The 21,544-nt window shown below is 45.7% G+C and overlaps 1 non-coding gene across 1 annotated transcript; it reads left to right on the top strand.

The window, feature by feature from the left end:
• The first annotated feature begins 21,187 nt into the window (after positions 1-21,187).
• On the top strand, positions 21,188-21,259 carry Trnap-ugg. Its single transcript has one exon. It is a non-coding gene; the product is annotated as a tRNA-Pro (tRNA).
• Positions 21,260-21,544: the final 285 nt, after the last annotated feature.

Raw genomic sequence — 21,544 nt, 5'->3', positions numbered from 1 at the left:
CCTTTACAGAAATTTATTAGATGGTTGATTTAATTTTACGTATTTATTTGTGGAAAATTTTCGATGCTGTCGCGAGGACGATACGTCGCCGATAGAAATATTTTTAGCGTTCTCGAAGCTTCATTTCGAGTTTCGATCGATAGAACGGCACCTCGTCGACACAGAGGATTCCACACGTATTCGCGAAGGCTTCACTTTATCGAAACTCGTCGCAAAGATTCCACGCCACGTAGTCCGGATGTTTCTGGCCCCAGCTGTATTCGAGCTAGTTGCATCCACCGTATTGCTCCCTTCGGTTCTAATTTAATAAACGTCGTCTACTGAAAGGAAGCGACGCGGGGGCTGCGGTTCGTCCCTGAGAACGATGGGGGTGGCGCGGGGAGGAAATTATTTTCCCACCTACACCTATGTCGGAGCCGATCAATTTCCCCGCGACCAAACCTACGCCAGGATATTTGTTACGAATAATTTCGTTTCGACGTCGGGGCTGAAAGTTCTGCGCGAATAATTCGATTCGACGGTAACCGAAGCCGCGTCGGACGAAACGAATTTCTAGAAACCGGATTTATCGGTACCCCAAAGCGCGAACGTGACTCGTTACTGAGAAAAGTATACTAAAATCTTAATAAATTTCTCGTTCCAAGAATTTTCGCTGTTTGTGACGCCACTTGATTAAAGCTCCTTTCGAACGACACGTTTATGAAAGCGGAGTAGCTGTTAGACTTAATTATTATTAAGTCCTTGGGAATAGCTGACTGGCCATTCGAGGATAATAGGGGCAAAATGAATTCGAAGCCAACGTCTCGATTCAACTTGGCGTACAAATTATTTCGAACGTCGAACGTTTGTCCTTTTTTAAAAGAAAATCCCAGACATCGTGCCGGGCGGAATTTTCCAAACACCGGCTCGGAAAGTCTGCGAAGGCGTTCGTGCATGAAACATCAAACACAAAGTGTGTCGATGCCAGGCTTCGAGATTGGCGCCTCCCCCGTGCATTCGAGCGTATTTCCGTCAGCTAGCGCGACTTTTCGACGCCGCGATCTAAGAAAGCCCAACGGGTTTCCGGGGCCTCGGGAAAATAAAAATTTATGACGAAGCCGGCACCGATTTCTCCGAGCATTTTGGCTACTAGTCATTGGCAGGAAGGCGTAAAGAACCGACATTAGTACCGGCGTACTGGCGCGTTACGTGACATGCATAGAAATCGAAGTTGCGAGTGGGCACGTTTCCAAAGTGTTGAGGGTAGCCTTCGTCGACTCGCGGTGCTGAATTTTTCATTCCTTCGAACTCCTACAAATGTGGTTTTGTGGCACTGTGAACTGTCCTCGAAAAATAGAAACTGGGAATGTACTACGTGCTCGAAATTGAAGAAGTCTACGTTGATTACAAAGAAAACTATAGGAATAGCAAATGTTGTTTTATTAAGGATCTCTAGCCATTTTAAAATACTGTACTCTCACACGTTCGAACCAGACCGCCTTTTTTCGCGATATTCGTGGACACTAGCTCCTCCTGGAGTCCTCTTTCACATTCTACGTTCCTGATCCAGGACGCTTCCAGCTTCCGGTCGCCACCGTGTGCTCGTGCGTCGAATTTTATAGCTAGGTTATCTCTGCTCATTCAGGGCTGCAATGTACATCACCGGCGATATCAGTTTCTGATGCAAGGACGATTGAGCTTCGACCGGAAAACGAGAATTTGCGATTTTTCAGATTCTCAATAAGTCGCGGACAACCCGCAGGGCTTAAGAAAGGACTGACAAATAAATCCCCCCGAGTTACGTTGCTGATAAAATTAAAGCGTCGTAACCCGATTTGGTTTTAATTCGTATTTAATAATACTACGGTGCTCTCAACGTTTATGTAAATATCGAAAGGCAAACGTGGATGATATCCTGTGTTTTCGTTCGTTATCTCGGATAGGGTTTTACCAGAAATTTATGCAGTCGGCGTTGCCGCGAATGGGGTCAAACCGCGTCCCGTCCTATCAGGATATCTCAATTAGGATCCGTTGACCTATAGAGCGCGAGGGTAAACTTAACGCTTGGCGGTGAAGCTTGCGGATTCGACGGCTCGTTTTGCGCTTAATTTACTTAACGATGCGCCGCGTCCCGCCGATGGATTCGGCCAACGAGTGACTGATTGTGGAAGACGTCGTTAACGACCTCGATTCCATGCACAATTTCACCCCCCAGGTTGCTGAAAGCTATTACGTAATGCTCACGGCAACCTTTGACCCCTTCGTGTCCATCGATCTCGATTCGCGATACAATTCGATTCTAAATTCTAAAGAACGAACTGATACTGGTGTGTATCATCGAGAGGTCATTATAACGAAGATTGCTCGTCCTCCAACATGTTCATATTTCGGTTCATTGACCACCAATCAAATTACTTTTTAATTGCTCGTCTGAGAAATTAAAAAACTGCGAGGGGCGTCTGATTGGGTTCACCCAGTGGCCTGTATTCTTGAAATGAACGTTATTAGAATATCCTACGTTACTTCGGAAAGTACCCTTTGGTAAAAATGGTGGCTCGAAAGCTTCAAACCATTTTTATCGCTACTTATTGCCCAGCTATGGGCTCTGATACGCGTCCATCCGTGGATTAAACCCCGAATAACCCGAAGCACGTAACGTTATTTTTAGCCAAGGAGAAAAATAATTCCCGGCGGGATTAAGTCGCGACGCCCACGCGATATATCCGCCAGGAACGACGAGGAAGGTGAAAAAGCGTCGTTACTCGGCCTTTGCGGCGCGAACGCCGGGTACGGTGTCACAGGTGCGAAATAACGATGTACCCACGCGTCTGGTAAATGATTATACGTCGTTATCGTCCCTGAGACCATGATGGAACATTTCGCTGGCGAACGCGCGGAAGAATACAAGCCTTTCGCGTCGATGATCCCGCAGAACGGCACCCACCACTTCCCGTTGCGTTTTCCGCCACGCGATCCCTCCCCCGCGATTCGTTTCTCATCTTTTCCGAAGACTTCAGGGATCAGAGCCTGAAAGCCGCGTTCCCGTCGATTTCCTCGAACCATTTCCTCTTCGCGTTTTTCGAGAAGACTTATCAATCACGATAAAATCCATTTTTCCCCTTTATTTCCGCAACGATCGCGCGTCGAATTGGCTTAACAGAGAAAAAGCGAAAAAAGAAATGGCAGATGGTCGTTTGACGAACGATCGATGCAATTAATGGAAATAAAAAAGTACAGAATTTTTAGTAGAACCGCGATTTCGCTTTAGTCGAGTCAATATTGCTAAAATTAATTAAAATCGCAACAAATACCAGCGATCCAGATTTCTCGCAGGCGACCTTGCGTCCCGTTCGTTCCACCCCTTCGTCGGAGGATCGACTTCTTGAACAGCTACGAAAGACACCCTGCAGAGACGAGCGTTTCACGGAATGGCATTACTCCATCCAACGCCTACTAGTGGACCGTTCTGTTCCCATTCATCCTGGCGACGCTGAATGAAGCTGGAAGAGGGCACTTGGCTTTCGCGCGAGGATTGCACGGAAGAAAACACCCCGGAGAGCGAGAGAGCGAGATAGACGAAGGGCCTATCGTGTTTTTACTGAATGGCCGGCGTAAGGATATCCTTTCGTCTCGTCTCCGTTGCACCCAGCTTCGACCTCCTCCTTCCGTTTGTTCGTCGTCGCCTCGAAACGTTTCATACAACACGGTTCCTCTCAATGAGCGTCCAGGATCCTTTCTAAATGCCACCTCCCGCGCAGGAAATTTGAATTTTACGTTCCTCTCGGTACGCACCGAGCGAGAACGCGACAGAGAAGATCCACCGGGGTCTTCTAGGTTACAGGTACTCCAAGTCACAATGGAACGACTCGAGGATCTTGTGAATGAAATCCATACTGGCCGGAGAAGAAGTCGGAGGCGAACGGGAGAGTCTTAACATCTGGTCAGCCCGACTTACTACGAGGATAATAATGGCCTCTCGGGGATCATTGAGCCTCGAAGAACCTCGAGGATCGTTCTCTTCTTCTTTATGGCGGTTTATGGCACCCTGCGAAAGATCCCCGTATCGCTTGACCTGGACAAGGATGGCACGGACACGCGTTCAATGGAAAATCGCGTCTACCGGGTTCCGGAGGATCTAAGAGCCCCTCCTCCTCCTCCTCCCGTTTCCCTTTCCCACTCCTTCCCGAGTCCTGGACGCCTCGCACTATCGATTTCGTATTAGCGGCCGAACAGGTGAGAATTTCTCAGAAATGCTGTACGCGTCATTGGATCAACTGATATTCCTTTCCCTTCCGCTCTGTTCCTCCGCCATTGTCGTAGGAGGCGTATCGTCGAAGGGCCTATCGTCGCTTATCAGAGCTGGAATAAAGCCTCGTCTCGATTCGAGTGCCTCGACGACGCTTTTATTCCGTTCTGCGCGTGGCATCTTGAAAGGGAGCCAAGAGGTCAGCGATCCAAGTGCCATCGAGCGAATATTTTGACGTACGCTGAAAAATCCTGCCCCCGCGTTCTCTTTCACCTCGATTTTCCCGCCTCTGATCGAATTCCGTCATCGATCCTTCAACCATTATCTAGTTGACGATTCAATAACGTTAATAATGGAGGCCCAAATAGTGAACTTTGAACTTATCATTGAAAGGAAATTTTTGGCATCTCAAAATGATTTGCCTTATCGTTGAACCCGTTTCCGACGGAATGGATCGCATTCACTAGGTTCGCGGAACGAAATTAACGATAGGATCGGGAGTAAGTCGAATTTATCGTGTCTGGAACGTCGGGCGGTGAAGTCCCGGCCGAAACGGGCGCGATTTACGAGCCGTTGCTCCTGGGCACCGTTTACGAGAGATTTGAAATTCGCGAAACGACGTCGAGGGAAATTGAAACTTACAAACGACGGAATAATACGTTCTTCTATCGCGGCCGGCCCCGTGCAAACCAATTGGCTGTCGGGAACTTCGTAATCGGATTCGAGCGCCCAAAAGCATCGCAAATATTAACACCTAGACGTCAGTGTTTACAAATTATATCATAAAAAGCAAATGCACGGGCGAAAAAACTACGTGAGATGATTCAGATTAAACGATCGATTCAATTGCCTCCGAAGTTCGAGGATAGATTGCACTATAAATCGTACGAAAGGTATTCTGGTCAGGGAGGAGATAATGGACGACGGATACTGACAAATTGCAAATCGATGCGTCTTAAGAAACGTCTCTGTTTTGTCTTACGAACGCTGGCGTTCCGCGGGGTTAAAAGTCAACGAGCGTAACGATTTTCCAATTACGCGTTTCGAAGCATTTAAGGAACGCCAATGCTCGTAGAAGCTTCGCGACGACAAAAAGTTGTACGATGCAGACGTTTCCCGCGAGGATTCGCGAATCAATTTGCTCGGCGGTTCCTCGCCGCGTCGAGCAAAAAAGAAGGCAAATTCCATTGTCGTCGATCGGATTTCTTCGAACGGACGAGCATCGATGGGAAATGGGAAATACCGACGGAAGTTTCAATAATTTCCATCCTTTCTGCCGCATTGATTCGCGGTATAATTGCGATTGATTTCACCGTTGTTAAAACTTGACGTTCTTCGACAAACTGGTAGCGTTACACGGAATAACTGTGATCGAAGACTCCGACGAGGAAATGGTTCGAATCGTTGTATTCGATTGTATCAATTTTGGCTCGTTTTATTATTTAGGGCTCGTAACCCTGTAAAAAGTTGTAATTTTATTTATATGGATTGCTGGTGGTTTCGAAAAGGAAAGCGGGATTGGCTATTCCGAGCTGTCCTCGGGACATCGCAACGACTTGAGAGGATTTGACGCGTCCATTCTGGATGGGCACGGTTTGGATATCGAGCCGCATCGGTCTGCGGAGTGACAGTATTTTGATAAGGGCACTCCGGGCCGCCGTGATAAAACGGAAATTGTCGGTTCTGCGCGAGGAAATGGAACCAGCCAGCGTGCGGCTTCCGCTTTAACGTGCCTTTAACCTTTTCTCCGCAGCGACGTTTCGGTTCGTGAGCCGCGATTACGTCGGGCTCGTTCCGGATTTAGCGACATTTTGAAACGACCGTACGGTTTCCACCAAACGTTTCCCGACCAACTCCCTCTCGCTAATTGTCCGCTTCGAGCGCTCCTCCGAGACTATGTCGCTGATCCAACAACGACGTAAGAGCGCGTACTAAGCCGTTAATGGCCCTCGACGAAATACGTTCGCGCGTCGCTGTACTTAAAAGGACTTCTTCCTGTTTTCCACCAGCGCGGAAATATCAACTCGAAAATTACGCCCGCGTAATTGACGGAAACGTGATCAAATTTTGCTTCGCGATATTTCCGGATATCGTTGCCTGGCATCGAAGGAGCAGACGAGGAAAAGAGAGATTCCGGAAACGTGGTATCGCTGTATGGAATGAAACGACGAGCGTGACGTTGCCTGGATCCTCGAAAAGGGTATCCAGAAAATGCTGCCGCGACGTCCCGGGGGATGACGTCGATACTCTATCACCGTTACCGGGATCAAAATGTCATATTGTAGTTGAAAAGTGTTGTAATCGATGCCGGATTTGGAGCATCGTGCCGCGAAACGATATTAAAGCTCGATACGAAAGTGGCCGGATATAAAAGGGATAGAGAAGCGTGGTAAAAGAGTAACGAGGGAGCTACAGTCTGCGGTTCGTCGTAAATTCTTCACGGTTTCGCGCGTTCACCGCGAGAACGGATTTAAAACTTCCGCGGACGCCTGCTATTCATTCACACGCATACAGGGGGTTCGGCCACCCCTGGGGAAAATTGTAAAGGGAGATTCTAGAGGCCAAAATAAGACGAAAATCAAAAATATCACTTTGTTGACTGAAGCTTCGTTAACAAGTTATTAAAAAATTTCAAATCGTTCTAAAAAAATTATTTGCAGTTGCGGGAGTCAATTACAATCAATTTTGGTGAATAGACATATCCTTGAAATCCTATCCACTTTCGAGAAAAAAATTCAAATAGGTGTTGAAAGTTTGGATGAAAAAAAATTTTTCAAATCGACCTAAAAAAATTATTTTAAGTTGCAGAGATCAATTACAATCATTTTTGGTGAATACACATACCCTCGAATTCCTATCCACTTTCGAGAAAAAAATTCGAATAGGTGCTGAAAGTTTGGGCGAAAAAAAATTTTTCAAATCGACCTAAAAAAAATATTTTCAATTTCAGGGGTCAATTACAATCAGTTTTGGTGAATATACATACCCTTGAATTCCTATCCACTTTCGAGAAAAAAATTCGAATAGGTGCTGAAAGTTTGGGCGAAAAAAAATTTTTCAAATCGACCTAAAAAAATTATTTTCAATTGCAGGGGTCAATTACAATCATTTTTGGTGAATACACATACCCTCGAATTCCTATCCACTTTCGAGAAAAAAATTCGAATAGGTGCTGAAAGTTTGGGCGAAAAAAAATTTTTCAAATCGACTAAAAAAAAATATTTTCAATTGCAGGGGTCAATTACAATCATTTTTGGTGAATACACATACCCTCGAATTCCTACGTACTTTCGAGAAAAAAATTCTTTACCGAAAATATACTGTGTGGCCGGAAACGTTTCTATAACTTTTTAACGAAGCCTCAGTCAACAAATCAGTATCCTTGATTTTTGACTTATTTTGGCCTCCAGAATCTTCCATTAAAATTTTTACCAGGAATCGTTGAACACCCTGTATACGAGCACGTGAGTGTTCGTCTTCCCTCGGCGTTGATTCCGCGTAGATGATCCGACGGAGAAGCGTTCGGCGGTATTCCTCGAGAGGCGTGAAATCCTTGGGTGCCCGGGTTCCTTCCAAGATCCAGCGTATCAAATTCAAAATGGGGGCCCACTGCGTTCTCGACAAATCGTTCGGTCCCCGAAATCGGTGTGCAATGAGTCTCGAGATCCAGCAGCTGCCGCAAGTCGTTTTGACCGAACGGTTCCTCGAGAGTTTTCTTTCACCGCGACAATGAGGACAGCGTGCCGTGTAAATACGAGAATCGTCGGCACTCGAGATCACGGGTGGCACGGTTTGCCAACAATCGCCTTCAAAAAGCGAACGTGGCTACAATTCTTTTTTAATAATTTTTACTCTACGCAGACTTCAGTCGCTAGAATCAGTTTTTTAACTACTGCAATGTTCCCAAATCACTTATTAAGTGGCTGAAACGAGTAGATAGTACGAAGATCGAGCGTTTCGTCAAGATTTATGCCCCGAAGGACAATCGGATCGCGTCGTTCCTCGTTGAGTGATCAAGACATAGATGCAATTGGTAGCGAGACCAGTCGACACGATTAATCGAACGCCGACATTACGAGTTCGTTGGTGGAAATTGGAAATTGTAGTACGGATGCTCGATCCATCACTGGCCGCGCGGAGACAAATTTGTTTTCACTCTGTTACCGGCGACCCTCGACTCCCCCAATTTGTCAGAAGACCAACGAGGCACCGTGTCGCCGACAAAGACTAACTGTTAGAAGCGAGCAACTTTGCTCTTCACACTGTGGCAAAACATAGCCTGGAACTCGAACGCGGAAAGAGGGGGCGCTTAGAGGAGAGACGTTTTCGAGGACCGTAGGAATTCGAATGGTTAATGGTTCTACGGGCAGGGTCTGGTGACACCTGGTGGATACCTGGACACCGCGGGGTGTGACGTAATTTACCTGGTCGTCAGTCACGAGCACAAAACCCCTCTTGATCTTCACCTCTTTTTCGTTGAAACGGCAAAATCGTTTACGAAAACGCTGGACACCGTCGAAAATGAATATCATATGAATTTTCTATTATTCGGAATATGTCCCTCTAAAGTGGTGTTACAATCATAAAAAATGTAGAACAATCGTCTGTAGAGTTAGGCGATTAAAGTTTAATTTTCTATTTGAATGTTTGATGGGAACCGCGGGGGGATGATTACGTACTGACGCAGGCAAAAAGAAAATAAGGTCAGTAACTTATGACCCAGATGGCACGACGTCTCCTTCCTCGTCGTGTAATTACATGAGCAAGACCTGATCCCCGGCTAATAGCTCGCCATAAACATCATCAGTATTCTGCATCTTGATAAATCCGTACCTGACAAAATTTAATCCTACTGGCCACCGGGTGCACCTGTGCAGACCTATAAACCGGGTATTACGTTCGCCCGGTTTCTTCGGTTTTACGACACTCGTAGCCGACGTGGCAGCTGACCTGACCTAGTTAATTATTCGTACGCTTGTAAATCCGTGATCCTGAGCGTAATGCGGCAAATACCTGACGTGCGGATCGCTGGTCACGAAACGAGTGTTCCCGGGCGTGATCTGGACTCTCTTCCGATCGAAAATTTCCAAAACGAAATTTAATCGACTCTGGTACTTTGCACGCAAGAGTATCGTCTTTCGAGTTACATTTCCCGGGCAGATATTTCCCGCGCCGGGCACCCTCGGCGACACGATCGTCAACAAAGCTAGCGACGCCTTAATTTAGGCAATTACGGGATCACGAATCAAAAGCAGGGACCGAGTCGAGGGGTGGTCGGTGGTCTATGCTTATTAATTTACGTTCCCGTCGGAAGGAAATCTCGTTGGGACGGGGTTAGGCCTGTGTGCCGAGCAAAGAACACGGGCCATCGAGTTCCCGATGGTATCTTTATAGTGCATTATTGCATTAAGCACTTCTGTACACAGCCGAGGGTAGCATCGTCGAGGGCAACAATGGCGGCACCCACGGGCCCCATGGATTCGGCCCGTTCGACCATCCTGGCGCGTATTATCGGCGCACAATAGGTCGTGCCTCGATCAAACGCGCACCGAGCGTTTTCGCCAACGATACACACGTAACCGTATCCACTCGGCTAGCTTTCACCGACCGGCAACTCGACGATCGCGTCCGTTTGCTCAAGTCCCTTCGTGGGTATCGCGGGATCATCCGTGTTATTTGTCTGTTTATCGAACGGAGAATTATTATAACTGCAGCCCTGCGGGTCGAATATAATTAAATCGAACTGTAGGAGCCGTTAAAACGATACTTGCATCGCCGTACGCGACACTAGGACAAAAACACTGGTACGTTGGGCCGAACGTTGAGGCTTCTTTAAAATATATCCGAAACCTACAATTAATTCTATTAGAGCACGAACGGAACGCTTTGACAGCATGGGAGGACGAGTTTAATATGTTTTAATACCCATTGCTTATAATGTGGGCGCTGGAAATCCGTTCGTAATGTACCAGAAATGACATTTCAACTGCGTTTCAGTTTTAATGAATGCTACCCGATGAAAAGTTTGAGCTGTACGTCCGGCGAAAAGTTCCGGGCGCGTCCGCCGACCGAAAGTTTCGATTCCGATTTTACGGGCTAATATAATATGGTGCTGGCAAGTTCGAGCGTTCTAAATTGTGGATCGCGAGCAGAATAGAAAATTCCTTTAATTGAGAGTATCGGGAGAAATTGGAAAAGTTTCGGATACCGAATGGTTATTCCCTCGACTTCGGTTCGTTAGGTCGGACGATCACGGAGGGATTCGAATTTTTTGCCTAATAAAATACAACTGACGTTTAAACGATCCAGGATACCGTTTACTTAGGCCCGTTCAAAGCGCTCTCGATCATTCCGCTCTTTATGGGCGAGGAAAAATTATAACCAACCGCCCGGAGCGATGCCTGCCATAACTTTGATCTCTGTTTGCCCAACGTATGAGCCTCTCGCATAATGCTAGCACGTTTAACGAGCCATTAACGCTAAACCTACCACGACCGGTCATCCGACCGGTTGAATGATTTATATTTTTTTTGTAAAAAACTGGATAAAATTCTGTACCAGATTCTGGTTAGCTTCCGATGTAAATAGGAAATATACGCATAGCAAAGACGAAAGGAGTGAATCTTCTGTTTCCACTGTCTTAAAACAGTCTAACAACGCGTATTAAAAATACTGAAACTTTAGACACGCACAGTTCCGAAACTACTAGCATTTTATTAATTATTGAGCCACTGTGAGAAGCGGTAAGGCTTCCTCTTTAAAATGGCTTTTGGTTTTTGTCGATCCGACTTTTCGTTCTCGAGATATCATAATTTATGTAAAAGGTAATTTTTTTTTATCCGACTCTCTCACTGTCCGTCGCGTGTACAATAGCCTATTCACGCGTATTAAAAATACTAAAACTTCAGACGCGTGCAGTTCCGAAACTACTAGCATTTTATTAATTATTGAGCCACTGTTAGAAGCGGTAAGGCTTCCTCTTTAAAATGGCTTTCGGTTTTTGTCGATCCGACTTTTCGTTCTCGAGATATCATAATTTATGTAAAAGGTAATTTTTTTAATTCGACTGTCTCTGTCTCCGTCTTGGGCGTCGGACCTCTTTGTCGCACGTGACTCGCGAACGTGACTGCCGTGACCTAGTTTCGGGCGTAGTATTTCCAAGAATTTACTACGCATTGTTTACTTTTGATGCGCGCGCGAGAGTTCATTGATCTCGCGCTTCCGCATCTGGCCACTGCATCGACTTGGAAATTAAAATCGCTATATCTCCGGAACTAATAAAGCTATCGACTCGTTCGAACGCTCATTTTAAAGGGCATTTCATCCCCTATCCGATGACCCTATCATCTAATATTATTTATGTCATCTTCTATGTTTATTTTAACATTTACTTTGACGCTACATACCTAAACAAGTTTCAGCTATTCCTATTGATTATATACGACTTGTGTGAAATGCAACTGGATTAATTATGAAACAAAATTCGTTTTCAAGAGCGTTTCCAATGAAAATGACTAATTTTCTAATACTATTAAAGTACTAATGCACGTTTAGATTAGAAGTATTGGCTATTTTTTTACAGGTTCTTAGAATTCAATGCTTCAGGAAAAAATATACGACATAAAAGAGATGGATATCTTACTTATAATACAAAAGTTGTAAGTACGTTGCCTCGTAAAAGAGAAAAAGAAAGACTGGTCATTTGACCGTTCATGGTAGGAATGGATATACATAAAGTGCTGGTAGGTTTAGTGTTAAACGATCGTTCCCGAGTTCTTGAAAGACGTGAAACGTTCCCCAGCGACCGGTTCCCGTCCAACTATCCGCGAAATGCCAAAAAGGGCCACATATGTTCGCAAACCGGAGGGAACGCCTCTGGTTTGGAATTCTGATTTAGTAATCGGGTATCTCCGGAAGAGGTTATTTCACTAATGCCCCGGATTTCGTATCGCATAAACTATTTACTAATCCACGAAGGTCTTGCAAGCATACGCGTATTCATGGAAATTCAAATTATACTTCGTACGCGAATGCAAATCTTCGCAAACGATTTGAAAGCGAGCGCCGACTGATAGCGGGAAAGATCCGGCTCCTCTGAATTTTCGAATTATATCTAATTTATATTCAACGAGCCGAAATTCGTCAAACGAATTGCAAATTCGCCGAGTTCTCGTTTCTGCATGCGATTAAGAACGCGCATACGTGAACGTATCAGCGTATAGCGGCGCGGAACAATTCTCGCGTGTTCCAGCGCGATTTTTCCTCGCTGACAGTTTCACCACTTCCGAACAAATTTTTCAATTGGACGCCGGACGCATTTGTATTCTTTACGCTAACGAGGCGGAGCGTCGGCTATTTTTAACGACGTTCTCGCGCGCGGAAAAAGGCCCTCTTATTTTAATTAAAAACACTCGAGAAAGGAACGCTTGTTTTTAGGGTCGAATGCTACGCGAATATTAAACTCAACAGAACCTGTCAGTGTCGCTAATTGATCGTGTTCAATGTGTGATACTCCACAAAGACCTCCTTTCTGAAAGAACTATTAGAATCGTCTAGAATTCCTTGCAAACTTGTCGATAGTTTATAAATCGTGTTTATTCCCTCCTAAATAAGAAATAAAACGTTGTTCCGATAAATCTCGTTCGCGGAGAGCTACAGCTTTATTAATGTTCCAATAAAATCGTTATTCTTCGTGAATGAATCTGTGGAAGCGTTCTCGCGCAGAGAAGAACGTTCGCCTTCCATTCGGAGGATTTGTAAGGAAGCAATAATATTTATAGTCCCAACAGCTATTAAATTCGCCCAAGTTGATGTTCGCGGAGAAAGACGTACGCGTATGAAAACGAAACCGTGCGATCCCTCCCCCTTTCGAACGGAATAAATCTTTTCAAGATCTGCCCAGGGGCGTGCAATTCTCTCGACTGCCAATCCCACTATCCCTTTTACCGGGAGAAAAGGCGGTGTGCGCTCGGTGCACTCTGAAATTGGCCAGTCGTTTCAATCCGTCGCGAAATCTTCGATAAAAGCGTCGTGCAACGGTGAAACCGTGTCAGGCGACGTGGAACCCGGTGCACGCTAGCTCGCCGGATCCACGGTGCATTTAATAAACAATTTTCGTGTCCCACGGGAGAAAACCGAGAAGCTTATCGCAACGAGTTACGTCTACATTTTATTGTTTCCGACGTGACTCGCGATTCAATCCACGATAAACGTAAACGCATGCGAGAGCTTCGTGTTTCATGAACATCTGATTTATGACTGCGACAGTTTTTTAGCGCAAGCATTTTTCAGTAACATCGTTGGCTTATTTCTCTGTCGTGTCCGCCGCGTTCACCTTCGATTCGCTTATTCCCTGCCGCCGAGACGCTGAAAGATTCATCGTGGCCCGAGGAAATGCGGTTGTACGCCGCGACACGGTGAGAACCGACGGTCGCACAAAGCCTGCACGCAGCCTCCGCAAAGCGTCGTCTAATCGTCGAGTCAAAACGCAACGCGGTTTGTCGTGCACCCCCTTCTAATCCGTTTAACGATCGGACGACACTGCACACACGGAACTGCAAACACGAGCGGCAAGAAAGGATCTCTGAGACCGATGTCAAATAACTACGGGGCGTGAACCCGAGTAGAATGCGTTGCACGCGAGCCTAGGGGAATAATAGAAACGTTTGACCCTCGTCGCGGAGGAATTTATTGGGTCGAGCCTAACGCATGTCGACCAAAACTTTGTAAACTATACTACGGAGGATGTATATTTAAAAATAAATATATTTGCGTCGAAACAACGCTGGATCTCGAGACCGTGATCGATGGCGAGGTTGAACGAAACGAATAAACGAAGCCAGTGGACCGACGTTAAGCGGGTTCGAGGGATCCTCGAGGACCAGAACGCATTGTCGTAGACGTCAGAAGCTGCTGGTCGGTTCCGGCGGTATCGCGTCTGTTTTCTTAGGAAACGTCTCGGATGGAGGATGCTCGAGCACGACTCGATTGCGCTCGATTTCGCATAACGCGGTCAGAGTGGCGCTTTGCGTGGCTTTAACGGTTCACTTGCCAGGCCGAATCGCCGACTGGAACGTCAAACGACCGGCTATGTGCCCGATCCGCAAACACACGGGACGTAACAATGCGGTAACAATGCTATTAAGCAAAAGGGGTGACCGCGGAACGGGTCGGCCATTAATTAAGTGCGCTACTCCGCTCCAGTAGATCCAAGTGAAAAGAAGCCAACCCGTACAACGTTCTACGTTACTCTTTGCCCGGGAGGAACTTGGCTCGCGTTAATCCATTCCGTCGACGTTCGCCATAATTTACGAGTACCTCTCGCACGCGATGCGGAAGAAATCGAGCCACGAATTTCATCAGCTGTCCCACCCTTTGTCAGAGAAGATTTATTTAATAGTATTGCATTTAAAGGACCTCTAAAGAAATTTCGATAAAAGTGCAAAATTTCCCCTTTCGATCAAAAGTAGCCTCACTGCAGAGACCCAGGATGAAATGTTTCAGGATTGTTAAGGGCAATGGAATTTTACTTGAAACGTTCTGTATTTCTTTATCCCTGTTGCAATTAGAATGCACTTCCAGCTGCACTGTTCATGCCAAACAATTCAGAAAACGAAGCCCGGCTTCGCAAAGAAACTCAATATTTAATTTCGTGAACAAAGGCTGCTGGCGTTGAACCTTGAGCGTCCTTGCCAGGCAACCTTTCGACCCCTCGAACCGAGGAAAATAGGTCGACTTGTGCGCGCCGCGACGGTGGACCCAGTCTCGTCTTAGTTACGCGATAAGCTATCGGAGATTACGCAATCTGCATAGACAGTTCTCGACGGAATGTGCAAAAAACAGCACGTGATTCTCTGCCTTTTATTTTCGAGCCACGAGTAAAGGTATGATAAAAAGTCGGGACGTCAAACGCAGCGTAACCCGTTAAGCGTTCGTTAAGAAAGCGGAATAAAAAGTTGGCGGGGAAACAAAGAATGTTAAAGGCATTGATCATGGGAGGAGCGATTAACAGCGTCGAGAAAGTATTCTCGTTTAAGAAACAGCGGGTATTTAGAAGTTCCGAGAGCTCTTAGGGATGCGATCCACCCACCGACCGTAATTACAAGGATCATTTTAATCGTTGGATTCTCGTACTCGCGGGTATCGTTCCGGCTGATAAAATTTCCGGCTCGTGCCGTGAATCGTAACAAACGTACGGGCTTTCGAAAAATATCGGGCCGTGCCGTGTCCAGTAAATAAAGTTACGAGCAATTAATTAAACGTTCGGTCGTCCCAGAAATAAAAATTCATTTTTGGTACAAATTTAATTGGCGGACGTCGAATTACGTGCTCGCGAAGTTCGGAGTGGAAGTGGCGGAGTACTAGTTTAATAAGGAAAATGGTTCGAGAAGTTTCGATCGGACCAGCCACGAGCCTGGGGACCGATAAAGCTCTACGCGGGACATTTTATTGGCTGCTGGTGAACGAAATCCAATTGTAACTGCGGAGGAATTAGCCGAACAACTTAATTCGACTCTTTTCAACGGTTCCTCGGCGGTCGGGAACTACAGGAATTGCGAGTATGAACAGATTTAGTTAACGCTTCAGCTCCAGCGGGATAACTCCAAGCCGCCAAGCAACCATTAACAGAAACAAATTTACTTTATACTTTGCTGGACCAGGACCAAGTGGAATGCCCATTAAACCGAGCGTTGATCTTTGGAAAGCTCGTTACGGAAAGGTTGTTCAAAGTTTCATCATTTGATAAAACATTTCGTTTTATTTTCGTCCCCCATCGATCGATTATGTAAAACTTCCGTTTAGCGAGAACGTTCCGTCTCTCTATTATTCCCGATAACCCCACGCTTCGCTGTACTTACAAGATGACCCAACACGCCCCGCCGCAAATGCCTAATGAGTTGATGCAGCGTGCACGTAACGAGGGAACCCGTAGTTTTCGCTCGGCTGCTCCTCGCCGTCTCCAGAGTTTCGCTCGCGTGGCTTCGAGCCGATACCATCGTGAAGTCACGCGTCCATCCCCGGGGAAATCATAAAGTTTTACAGTCTCTGGCATCCTGTGTATAAAGTATCAACTTCCGAAAGGCCAGCGCCGATTGATCGCGGGACTATTAATCATTATCGTCGGTGGTCGAAGCTTCTGCCAAAACAATCGCCCCGGAAGTCGAGTTCTGCTATAAATCACGGCACTGGCAACTTCCGCGGGACGTTAACCCCTTTTGGCCGACAAACGATCGACGATACAACACTGTCGGGCGTAATTAATACGCGCGTTCGGCCACCGTCCGTTCCTCGAATGCCAGAATTTAGGGCAACGCGATCCGAGATTACCGGGCGTCTGTAATCCATTCGAGTTACGAAAAGTAATCGTGGTCTCGTTTAGCTGAAACTTTTTCTGAAACAGATTGGTGCATCTTCGAGGAACCCTGTCTTGCACATGACGTCAAACACACGTGTTGCTTGGCAAACAAAATAAACGCGCGTTCGGGGCACAGATTTTCAATTTAAAATTAATTAAACTTCGAGAACGGCGTTCACGCGAGTTTCATTCCGACAATTTGTACAGTAATTTTAGATGCGTTCCTCGTGCGACGACGTAGAAAAGTAACACGTATACTCTTCTTGGTATTTAATTTATTCAATTATGCGATCGCTCGTCTCTTTACGACTTTGGTAAAATTACCTATCGCGAATGCGCGATCTTACGAGGTTCCAAAAGGTTTCCCTGGCTTCTGGGTTGACAAAGTTTCAGATGTGTTCGTGGAAAGGAGCTTACGAAGTACAGGCACGAAAGAAGTCATTATCTGGAATTTATCAGCGGCGGCACCGGGTCGAAAGGGAGAAGAAAAGAATAAGACGAATTCAAGGGGAACCGTAATTGCATGGCCGTCGTTACGTTAGTAAGTCTCGTTTTATTTTCGAGAAGATGAATTCAGCGGAAAATCCCAAGCTAATTAAATTACTCTCTCGTCCACGGGAAAAAAATTCAACGAAAATAAATGTCGAACGAACGAGTAGTGCTTCCCGTCGAAGCTCGGCGGAGATTCGGAATAACAGTCAATGCGCTCGGAGAAATTGCAACGAAACCAACGTAATCAATGTTATTACGATAACAAGAAATCTCCTTCGACGAAACCTCATCCTTGCTTCGATTTATTCTTGTCTATTACTCCGTTTCGTTGGAACGTAGAAAAAAAAAATTCTTGCCACTCTTGTTGCTGCGTTTAATTTAAATATTTTTCCGAGTTTTATTTCTACGAAGATCGAGGATTGTTCCAAACTTTTGTGCAACAGTGTCTACCCGGTGTTACGAGGGGGGGCTAATTAACGCTCGTTCCACGGATCGCTGCGGGCCGATTCAATGGCTCGATTGGTCTCGCCAGAAAATAAAATTAGCATAAACATAAGTGGGCACGATTTTTTATAGCCGGTTAAGGCGTCGTACCCCGACCGGTGCTCATTGTCCTGCCATTATGTCCTCGACGGGGAAGGGACATTAATTCGCCGACGAAGGGTGGCTAATGTTATGCAAATTCCTCATTAGCGGCCCTGCACTTGAAACGACGAGTTTGTCGCGTGTAGCGGCGTTCATTCGGCGATGTCAACGTTACGCGCGTCTCTTCTAATTAATCTTGAAACGTCAACGATTTTCGTCGCCGTGAATAATTACGATCGCGCCTTCGTTAACCTTTGTCGTACCTCCGTTTCGTTTCGAGCGTCTAAGCGAACGCACCTCCAGTTATGGAAATTAATTAATCTGCAACGTCTGTGAATGCTTCTCCAGGACAATTAAATAATTCATTATTTTTTTACAAAATGTTTCTTATTCGTCTGGTTACGGAATGGAGCCCATCGACTGACAATTTTTATATCGTTGCGGTGCAATAATATTTGCAGAAGTACAAACTTCGCAAAAAGTCTGCGCCTTTTCTTACCCTGTGTAAACTTTCTTGCCACACAGTGCTCGCAGTTCGAAACTTAACCCGATGCGCACAGTTTGAAACTCGAACCTACGAGAAACTCCGTACCTTGATTAACGATTCTTGTTTCAGTTGCAGAAGCCGTGCACGTCGATGTATTGCATATTTGAAACCAAACTAGACATTCCGCGCAGTGAACCGTGCCGCGTGCCTTCGTCAATAACTAACCCTTATCGCTGCATTTTGAACAAGGCGGGAGATCTTAATATCGATGCATTACACTGTGTACGTTGTCACATAAGCGTCGCATAACAGGATCGTTACATCGATCTTGCCCTTAGGTTGCCTCTGCTCGATTACTTACTGTTACGGGTATAGGAATAAAGATTGCATCGATGCCCGAAATTTTGTACGACGTTAATTAATGAACGGATATCAACATGCTCGAGATATCTTCGATCCGATATCTCCGCTGATAACGATCATTATTATCGCATTGTCTAAGCACCGGCGGCTTGTCAGGCGTGTCGCCACTAATTGTCGCTTTCGTAGCCCCGGTGTCCCTGCTAATTGCATTCCTTACTCAATTTCCATTACGGAACGGCCACCGCTGACACGTACCACGACGAGGACTGACAACTTTCCTCGCGCCCGTCGATCAAGATACCGCCGGGACGAAGAGGTCCCCCGCGTTAAGTGGTGTCTTCTCGTGCGCCCCATTGTTGTCCAGACGGTTAAGTTAATCCCGCCGTTCGATCCTGCCGATAGACTCGGGGTTAAATAAGGATTATCGCGATGACTCGACGATACTCGAGGACCCTGACCGGTCGATCGACGGCGCAGCTTCGCCGAAGAGAGCCAATCACGGCCAGATCGGATTTTCACCCGAGCAAAGTGTAGCCCCCCGATGGAGGAACGATCGGTATCGGGACCTGTTAAAGCGACGTTAAAAGGCGAACTTCGTCACGGAGGATCGTAAGATCGAGACGACTCTGTCTTCGCAGACCTTTGATCTTCGCGTATTGAATTAGACAGACTGTTTCTCTGAATTTAAATAATTTAGACAGCGAACGAAACATTGTGAGATCGAAAAGAGAGATCTCTGAAGATCGAGGGTGGTGGAACTTTGGGGAAAGAATGCCCCGCCACCGGAGGTATTCTATCGACGAGCAACTATGGGCGAAGTAGTTGGATCACGAAACATCAAAACGACAACGAATCGCCCCGAGCAAACGGGAGAACATTCGTCCCGCGACTCAAAGCACTCCGTTGGTTGAACCTTTCGGTTGGTTGTGTCCACTTCTCCGGATCGCCTCGAGGCTGGGAGCGAGAGACCGAGACTGGCGCGTCGATAGTAGATTAAGTTTTGCCAGAATCCGGCTGACGAGCAATCGTGAAACGGCTACAAATCTCTCGGACCCTTCGTGGCCAGCTGAACCCTGCCCCACGATTGCGTTTCGTGACCGGTTCAAAGGGTGACGCCATGCACTCTCGCTTGAGACACAATGAACGCTTTTTTTGCGACCTCGTGACGAACGACCAGCACTTTGTATCCTGAGGGTAGCTCGAAATTAACCATTTCATGTCACTAATTGTGACAAATACCACCTTCCTTCCTTGTTCCAAACGGTGCGTACCAGCCTTTCACATAGTCTTTGGAACGTTATTCTTCGTGTTGTCCCCGATTGATTGGAGGTCCAAGATGGCGAAGTCGTACTTTGCAATCATGGTGCACGTATGTCTCATTACGCGTCAGTCAATTTCCACGACGCTCGCGTGGCGAATTTCAATGAAAATCGTTCGCCCTGCTATAGGCGTGACACTTTCTGTAGACGTCATCGCGTTGAACATACGTCGCGAGAGCCTCGTGTTTAGAAGCTGTTTCGACTTTCGCGAGCTTGCTCGTTACACGTCGGAACTTAACCAACGAGAATGTCAAATTACAAACACCCTCGAGATGTCCCTAAGGAGTTCGGAACAAATATTTCCTCCGGCGTTCACCGAGAAACTGGCGAAACTTTTGGGCGACATCGAGTCTCGGAAGTCAGAATCCAACTGCAATTGATTATTATTTTTCATGAATTAGGTGCATTTGTATTCGTTCGTAACAAGATGGTATGCTTTAGAAATTCTGCAAGAAGGCGCGAACCATGGAATAACCTTCAAATATTTCTCCTCCTTTTTCGATTCAATGTACTTCTATGGACAAATCCATTTCTAGAAAGTGGGTCACACTGTGCACAGAATGTAGCAGTTGTTCGCCTACTTTCGCTGAAAGTACTATTACAAATCTGTTATGTGCACTGTCGCCGAAATAAAGGACGTCATGGAAGTTTTCGCGAAGCGACAGTCTGCAAGATTATGTGCAATATCAACCGCAGACGTTGATTACGTAAGCGGAATATTTAATGTAAGATTATGGCATACGACTGATTCAAATTAGGTACAATATCGAATGAAACACAAACCCGATTTATAGTTTTAATTCTCAATTTTGTTATCTTCGCGCTTCTGGAGCGAGCTGAGAATTTCAAATATGAAGAGAGACAGAGAGTCGATAATCTCATAAGAAATATTAAAGAGTTCGTTACGAATATTTTTACACGAGAGGTCGTTACACGGTACTCTCGTTAGTAAGAGTTTAAGAATATCTTCGCCACGCGAAAGTGAAGGCAAACACGCTCACGCATTCCTCTTCCGTTTGAATGTGTCCGTGCGGATACTTTCGCTCGCGTACGACTGGATTTGCTGACTAGAACGAAACCACACAATCAATTTCGTTGCATTCGATACGTTATAATTTTCACTCCAAACATCGATCAATTATCGTAACTTCATTGACAATTCTCTTTGTTCCCTGCGTTGGGTATGATGAATTACACACCAAACAATTTTAATCATAGAGCCTGATGCGTCTGCCGTCCGTATAATTGATGTCGTGCCGCGACGCAATCTCGAAACGTAGTAATTAATTTCATATCTATATAATTGCAAATGTGTTACGATAATCGGTGATGTATAACAATAACTCACTATTCCTTCAACCGGCTCAGTGGTCTAGGGGTATGATTCTCGCTTTGGGTGCGAGAGGTCCCGGGTTCAAATCCCGGCTGAGCCCAATTTTTTTTATTCCCCCCAAAAAGTATTACACTATTACCTGTATCATCTCTTCCATGGTGCTTTATGAAAATACCTATTATATTTAAAACTATAATTTTTTACAGCGAAAGATTACATTCAAGAAACGTACACTAGAGTAATCCGTATTTAGTCTCACTGTTTATCTAATTTCAATTAAAAAATACAATTTTCAGAAGAGAGCTCAAAAATTGAAGCCGAAATTCGACGATGAATAAAAGCTGGTTTACAATTTCACTGCTTTATACAGTTCGATAAATTCTCG

Source organism: Colletes gigas, unplaced genomic scaffold (genome assembly GCF_013123115.1).
Source record: "Colletes gigas isolate AHSC1104 unplaced genomic scaffold, ASM1312311v1 Colletes_gigas_Sc00010, whole genome shotgun sequence".
Taxonomy (NCBI): Eukaryota; Metazoa; Arthropoda; class Insecta; order Hymenoptera; family Colletidae; genus Colletes; species Colletes gigas.
Note: the sequence above shows the minus strand (reverse complement) of the source record. Positions and strands in the feature narration are given on the sequence as shown.